This window comes from Pundamilia nyererei, unplaced genomic scaffold (assembly GCF_000239375.1).
Source record: "Pundamilia nyererei isolate P.nyererei 1_Seehausen unplaced genomic scaffold, PunNye1.0 scaffold00021, whole genome shotgun sequence".
Lineage (NCBI taxonomy): Eukaryota > Metazoa > Chordata > Actinopteri > Cichliformes > Cichlidae > Pundamilia > Pundamilia nyererei.
In genome coordinates, this window is record NW_005187422.1 from 4629706 (window position 1) to 4638249 (window position 8544).

The following is an 8544-nucleotide window of genomic DNA, read 5'->3' on the forward strand; positions in this document are numbered from 1 at the left end:
GTGTTGTTGTTATTCAGCATGGTTCAATGTGCCCCTTTTTAACTTTGAGCACCCGCCCCTTTAAACCTCTCTGCACGTCCCTGCTCGTGAGGCTGGTCCTCAAACATCTCCACCCCACGGTGAGGTCTTCGTTGGATCCGCTGCAGTTCACCAACCAGCCTGGCTTTGTGAGCTAGGTGCCTCCTGCACCAAGCTCTGACCCACCTGGGGAAGCCTGGACATACTCTGAGAATCATGTTCTCTGATTTTGCCAGTGCTTTTAACACCATCCAGCCTGGACGTCTGAGGGACAAGCTGAAGGAGTGGACCACCACCTGTCCCAGTGGATACTGGACTACCTCACTGAGCCCCCACAGTATGTGAGGACACAGGGCTGTGTCTCTGACGGGCTCTGCCCATCTCAAATTACCCCAAAACATCAAAGTCCATAATGTCTTCCATGTGTCTCAGCTGAAACCTGTCATCTCCAGTCCTTTTTCTGTGTGTACACACCTTCCTTGGATTTCCCTCCCTTGGAGTGTTTGGTGAACCTGCCTGAGCTGAATGAATGTGGAGTGTCTTGTATTGTGGATATTTGGCACTCCCTCCAATGTGATATTTACAAAGGGTGATGGGAAATGGGGCCTCCAGGGATCCAGGGAGGAGGGAGCACCAAATAATCAAGACACTTTGAACACTCCACATTCATTCAAATAATTGGTGTGGCATCAGATTTGATGCAGAACAGCTGATTGTTCTGTAAATAGTTTGAAATGTTTATTTAATAAAAACGCCTTGGCTGCATTTTTAGGTAAACAGCTGCAAAAAACTTTGTTTGCAAAGCTCAGTTACTTTTTTGAAGAAGTAACTATATAATTAATTACCCAACATTGGTCATTATTTACTGTATTTTACAGAGAGAGAGTTACAGACTCTCTCCCAGACCACAGACTCATACTCATAATACAAGTCAGAGCTTTATTTGAAAAAGAAAGAAAGTTGTTTTCAAGGTTGGAGTTCAAGTTATTTTTACTTCAAATAGTGTTAACATCCTACACAGGTCATGAACAAGATTTTTTAAATTTTCATTGTAAGTGGGCTAAAGCAGTTAATTAAAAGTAGTCTAACATAAATGTAAATGCTGTAATTTGATTATTTTAATAAACCATGTAACTTGGATGGATTCGATGCTGGCGTGACCACAGTGCACATGTCTGCTGTTGCTCACAGTGGTCCAAGGGACCACTCAGGGAGTTTGTGTTTTCGCTCAGACACATGAAAAATTAGAGATAACATTGCTCCTGAGTAGTTCTGGGACGGTTCCACACCATTCTCATTGTCATTGAAAGGTGAGATCTTGTGTGGAGCTCCAGACTGAGGGAGACTGGGAGTCATTTTATGGTTCTTCCATTTGCAAATCACACCAACTGTTGTCAACTTCTCACCCAGCTGCTTGGCGATGGTCTTGTAGCCCATTCCAGCCATGTGTAGGTCCACAATCTTGTCCCTGACATCACTGGAAAGGTCTTTGGTCTTGGCCATGGTGAAGAGTTTGGAATCTGTATGGGCAGAACTTTGTGCCAGAATTTGAATAAGTTAAATTCGAATTTGAGTTGCTCAGATTGAATCTTTATGTCTCCTTTATTTTTTTAGACTAACTATTCACTTTAGCTCAAGTTATTAAGTTAGCTAAAGAGCTGTGATGCTGTGTAAGACATAAATAAACCTAAAATACCATTGTTTAGACATTATTTTGCACATTTCACCTACTGTAGCGGTCTCAGCAAGCACACAGGGCTCTGAGAGGGTACAAAATAACAACTTGGAATTCTACTAGAAACAGTTGATCATATTTGTTTGTCAAAGCTGAATCCAGGACAAACTACGCTAAATTAGCGTTTTTAGCTAATAGCTACAATAAGCATAAAAGTTACTGTACATGACGCTTCTTCTCACTGGGGTGGCAGTGACTCAGGTGGTAGAGCTGATTGGAAGGTTGGTGGTTCGATCCTTGGCTTCCCCACTCTGCATATTGGGCAAGATACTAACCCCAAGTTGCCCTTCGATGCGTTCATCGGAGTGTGAATGTAGATTAGTTTGTACTTGTGTTTAGAAGTGCTTGTATGAATGGGTGTATGTGCATGTTGTATACAGTGCTTTGAGTACTGTATAAGAATCAGTCCATTTACCATACATGTATTACCAACCTGAGAGTTTATCCGCTGGTCATTTGACATGACTTCTTAGGTCTTAATCCAGCTCCAGCTCAACATGCTGTAGATTCCTGTCCGTACACTTTCAATCCGCTGGTAAAACGGAGTTCAATTAATCTGTGCTTGATTACTCGGGAACCGGAACCGGATATAAGTCCCAAAAAACTGAATTGTGAAACTGAACTTATTCGAGAGCTACATTTTTAAGGGATAAAATACAGTTTCAAAGCAAATGAATTCATTTTCCAAATATAAAATTCAATGTCAATTTAGTGCCAGTCCAAAAAAATTATTTCTGTTCACTATAAAGGAAACATCACAGCCTGACCTGCAGGTCTGACAGCAGCAGGTGTATCACTGCTTTTTCTACCTGGAGACAGCAGTTGCCTCATTGTTCTGACACACAACAGAAAATTGTCCACAACACTACACACCAACTACACAAGACAACACATTAACTACACACTCCAAACACGCTAAACGTCACAAATCTCGCACATCTCAAAACTTGCTCTCTCTCTGTCTCTCTCTCCTCACTCCTAAAACTTCCCCTTTGTTTGGGGGGGGGTGCTCATAAGCAGCGAGTGCTTGTTGCGCTGTCCTTAGACAGTAAACGTGACGAAACTAAGAAAAAACGCTGCGTAGATATTGTTTATCATGACTCTGGTTTTACGTGGCCTATCAACACAGTTTTAAAAATGGTATATGTCTCCTTGTTGCTTTGTCTATAAGCCGTCATGTGATCGGTCAAACAGCAGCACTCATGCGATTGTTTTTGCCCCTGAGCTCCACGTGTTGTGCTAGACAGTGATCGTGATTACCGTCCGCGGGAGCGCGCGCAGCTGCTTAAAGCTGTAGCGTCCAGATTACTTACAGCTGCTTCCGTGCAACTGATATAAGATGCGGTAAACTGAACACAGCTTCAACCGTCTGTTTGTTGAAAAATAGTAACGGACCGTATTTTCTTATTAGTAACTGTAACGGCGTTGTAAAGATAGGAATAGTAGTTAGTTAGATTACTCGTTACTGAAAAAAGTAACGCCGTTAGTAACGCCGTTATTCCCATCACTGATTATAAGTGATTATCAGTATTTATTTTTGAGTATACTTTGCTTCATATTTGTCTCTTTTACGCCGCTATTACATCTGATTTTGAAGTGACTGTTGAGGGAAACCACACCATTGTTTTGATGTTTTTTATTTATTGTGGGCCAGAGTTGCATGGACTCCACACTGAGATGAAGAGAAGCCTTCCCATATGCAGTGAGCATGTCTTCTTCAATCACCTTTCATCACACCTGTCATAGTGTGCTGTGTGATAGGAAAGGCAGGATTTAAATGCAGGACCTAGAGACAGAAATGATTAACTGAAAGAGGCAGGTTTATTGCTGTTACTAAACACAGAGACACAGACTGAAACATGTGAACTTGACAGGGGATAAACAGGCAGAGAAATGACTGGGAAGCAATAAAGGAACAACAAAAAATGATGACTAAACATAATCACACAAGAAACCATGAACCAGAAATACAGATAATAAAACATAAAGGCACTAGGAATTAAAAACAAACAGGAGATTTTGGATTGCAAACACAAAAACTTATGTTAACCAAGAGTGTACCCAAAAATCTGTAGAACAGGATTAATTGAAAACCCCCAAAACATCCCAAAACTTAAAACTCTGCATAAATGAACCGGGTACCATGACAACACCACGTTGCATTTAATCATTCGTTATTGTTATTGTCCCATCTCACTTCCCTCACCCCCAACTGGTCATGACAGATGGCTGAGACTGGTTCTCCTGGAGGTTTCTTCCTGTTAAGAGTTTTTCCTTCCGACTGTCGCCAAGTGTTTGAAAGTGTTTGCTTGTCTGATTGTTGTTTTTTTCAACCTATTACTATAAGATCTTTACCTTAAAACATGAAGTGTCTCGAGATGAATGCTGTGGTTTGGAGCCATACTGAAATGAAATTAAAACTGAATTATTGAGGCGAATAAGAACAGCGGAAACTTTCGAGATCATTTTATAACCAGGCCTTGTTTGTCAGCATAATTCAGTCTCGGCAGTCTGCACTGAAATCCCTGAACTTCATAGCTTGTCTTGACACTGTAAGTTATGGGGCTTTTTATACAAAATAGCTCTATGTCTAGTCCATTCATTTTGCCACAGGTGCATTCCAGGTGGCTTAAGTTCTGTTGCATATGTATCTTAAGGAGTATTTAAGAAAACTATATGGAACATCAAAGGGCTGAAATACTCGTACTCGTTCGTACATGGCTGCAAGCCAATAGTGAATACTCAAATTAACAGAACAGTAGTTTTACATGTTTCCAATTAAACTTACTTCCTAGAGACATCTGTGGGGAAAATGGCAGAAGCTATGTAACATCTTTTCACACAGACCACCGTACAGTTTTATGTCTATGACATAATGGGTTTGATTTATGTCTCTAGTACAATATCTGTGTGTTAAAGGCTCCAGCTGAAACAACTATACATATTTTTCCTCTTTTCGTGACACAAGCCATACATTCATGTTTCCAATTGGGATTAAAGTCCCATAAAAGATCACACAGACACATGTCTGATCAGATGTCATGACACCACCACCTGTACAGTTTGAGATTGCCTCGGGAATCAACAGCTTTTGCACAAAGCTACATGCACATTCATGCAGCACTTTTTTTGTGCATTTAAACATGTGTGATACTTTCTGTCTTAAAACACAATCTGAGGTTCAGCATCTTTCCTGAGGACACTTGGAGACCAGACCAGAGGAGCTAGGAGTAACTACACAGCAAATCCAGCATGTCCAAATTAACACTGTCAGATTTGATTTCAACACTATTAAAGTGTCTATATGGGTCCACACCAGAGAGTGTTAATTTAACTCTTTTTGGAGAGTTGGTACGTTAACTCTGATTCAGTGTTAAACACCAAATCTGTCTGGAGTTGATAATTTAACACTTACTAATGCTAACTGGGTGTTAAGAGTTTATATATTAACTCTCAAAGAGTATTTTAGTTTAACTACGTAAGAGTTATCCTCTAATTCATTCTAAAAAGTGGGAATTTTACTGTTCTGAACTTCTAGAAATTTATTTTGGAAATAAACATTTACTAAAAAGATGCAATGGTTTTTGAAAAACATTTATTCTGAACTGTGCACCACAATTTCAAAACATTTTCTGAAAGATGTAACAGTGTACATGTCGTCACTTTCATTAGAATTTTCTTTATCAAAAGGTCTGACATGGTAAATGCAAATAACAGCATTCTCATCACTTATTTCTTCAATACAATATGCATGTCCTTCATTCATCACTTTGTGGAACTTCAACGCACTTCTGCTCTCCCCCATATTCCATCTTCACAAGCATATCCTGTGCGGAGATTGAATAAAAATTAGTTGACACTAATTAATGGCACAAATAATCCAGTAAACAATTGCAGCACAGTAAAAAAAAAGGAATCCTCTTTGAGCCATTACTTGTGTAAAGTATTTTCCTTTTTCATTTTTACCTAAACCGTGTGCACAAAACCCTGGAGGGATCTAAATGCTAACGTAGAATCCAGTCAGGACGTCTGCTACTGCTGTTTGCTCGTTTTTTTATGGGAGGTCATTTTCAGGCTTCAAGTAGCACCATTATACCAACATTTCACATTCTGGACATTGTTTTAGGTGTATTTGACCAAAAGTTTGACTGAAAATTCACATGCAAGCTTTTTTTCAAGGCTGTGTGTTAAGAGATATATTCTAAAACACTTCTCAGTAGAGAATCAGAGAAGAGAAACACACAGAACTTCTTGCCTCCAGAACAGAGACTGCCCTGGTCTTTATTTATATGCTTCAGTGAGCGTTTGTTCCTTACATTGGAATGTGGAGGTGTGTGTGTGTGTGTGTGTGTGTGTGTGTGTGTGTGTGTGTGTCAGAGTGTGACCCCGTAAACGACTTCCCTTAACCTGCTGGTCTGGAAAATCCAACAGTTCATCTATATGTAAAAAAGGCACTTAGACTAAAACTGACATAGCTACATTAATCCTACCGTAAAACAATAAAACAAGGTACGACCTCCCCCATACTCCCAGGATGTGGGGGTGAACGCCAGAACACCCTGGAATGTCACAGACCCCCTAGGATGAGACATTCTTTCAATATGCCACCAACTATATACTTCTAAACACTAATGATTACATGCAGTATTCTACCATATGCAAACTTATATCATTAAAAGATTATACTGACTACTAAGTACAATTTTCTATTGACACTGTGTGGTATTTGCCCGCAAACAATACCTTTCAGCTAGCTAAAACAGAATATTATGCTATCAACGAGCAACATGGCTAATGCCTTTCACACAGCTTTGTCTCAACTCCAAAGAGCCACAGAAGTAAAAGCTCATAATAATAATTGAAACAATCTTTGAAAAAATGACTTACCAAGCATGGCAAACAACTCAAATATGTAGAGCAAAATGTTCTGAAACGGCTTCACTTCAGCTTCGATTGGAGCCGTGCTGGGGGCGGAGTCTGTGAATTTACTCTGTTGGTGTCATAGCCCCTGTAGGAGTTCAGAGTTAAGAGGTCAAGAGTTAATGTTTCCATTGTAACACCTCCAGATTTGACAGAGAAACACTCATTTTTAACACTCGATTTTAACTACTATCATTTTACACCTCAGAGTTACATTAAAAGAATGTGACTCTACTTAGAGTAAAATTAACTCTACTTTTGCAAGAAGACTACTAACACCAAAACATTTAACACTTTTGAATTTGTCAGTATACTGACAAATAATTCACTCTATGTCCTGAACCATAGGCTGCTAACAACAATCCTTTTCACACAATAGGTAATTTTGCTGACCTTATAAAATGATAACATTGATAACATTTAAGTCCCATTTTTGTCATACATGCAAGGCTTGTTACAGCTGTGGTTTCATTAAATTATTAAGGAACTTTTAAATACTGAGTTCACTTGAGTTGTTTCAGGACACAGATTCAGTCCGAATCAGGCACAGCGAGCATGTAGCAAGACTGCTAATCACTCCCAAGCACTCAAATGCTTCCTTAAATATAGCCACCTCGATAAAACTCACTGTCAGTTAATAAGGTATGTGACAGGACAGTGTATCACTGCTTCCAAGAACTGTCCAAATCAAACTATAAAATCACAAACCTCATTGTGTTCTGCAAGAATGCTTTTTATGAATGTATGTGAAAGAGGGGAGCTGAGAGGCTGAGACTCACAAAGGATACGTAGGCTTAGATCTTGGAGTATAGTGCAAGTTCAGGCTTTTAATGATTTTTTTTTTACGCTGCGTGGATTAGGGAAAACCTTAAATAAATTCCAACAGGTGGTCATTTGGTAATTCACAAAGAGCATAAGACTACTACGACTGAATCTGTTTAGTCGTAATGCGTTTTCATGTGTCATGTTGAAAACATGTTAGTAGGTCTAACCCAGTATTCTGTTGGAACTTTTTTATTTTTAAGAAAGTCAACCAGTTTGGTTATTTAGTCATAAGTGTCACGGCGGGGTGAGGTGGACCCAGACGCAGACACGGTGGAGACAAAACTAAGTTTCAAAAATAAAGCGAGCCTTTATTGTGGCTGATGGCACGAGAAAAACATGAAACTAGGGAAACTAAGAAGACCATGAACACTGTGTTAACCTAAAGACTTTGACACTGAGTGAAAAAACTATGAAAAACTATGAACACGGAGTAAACTAAGAGTAATATGAAGCACAGTGAAACAATGAGGTAAACCTGTGAAATCTGTGAGGATAACAGACGACCTGACAATAATTGAACAGAACCACAGTGACTAAATACACACAAGGGTGAGTAGGGGGAGTGAAAAAACACGAGGAAACAGCTGATACACATGAACCTAATGATGCTACAGGGGAAGTGAAACACGATGAACGAATAACACAAGACTCTTTCAAAATAAAACAGGAAACATAACAAGACAAAGACATGACTCGAACTTGACAAACAAAGAAAACTTGGACATGAAACATGACAGATAAACACACGTAGACTTAACATGACGAGCCGGAAACTTAACACAGGGATGAGACAAAAGGGAAGCTTGATAAATCATGAACTAAAACTGTAACCTAGGCATGACAGAATGTAACTAGATAAACTGAAATGGAACTCAAATAACAAAACATCAAGAAACTCAGAACCAGTGTTAGTCAAGTTACTTGAAAAAAGTAATCAGTAACTAATTACCGATTACTCCCCCAAAAAAGTAATCCCGTTACTTTACTGATTACTTATTTTCAAAAGTAATTAATTACTTAGTTACTTAGTTACTTTTTAAAAACAC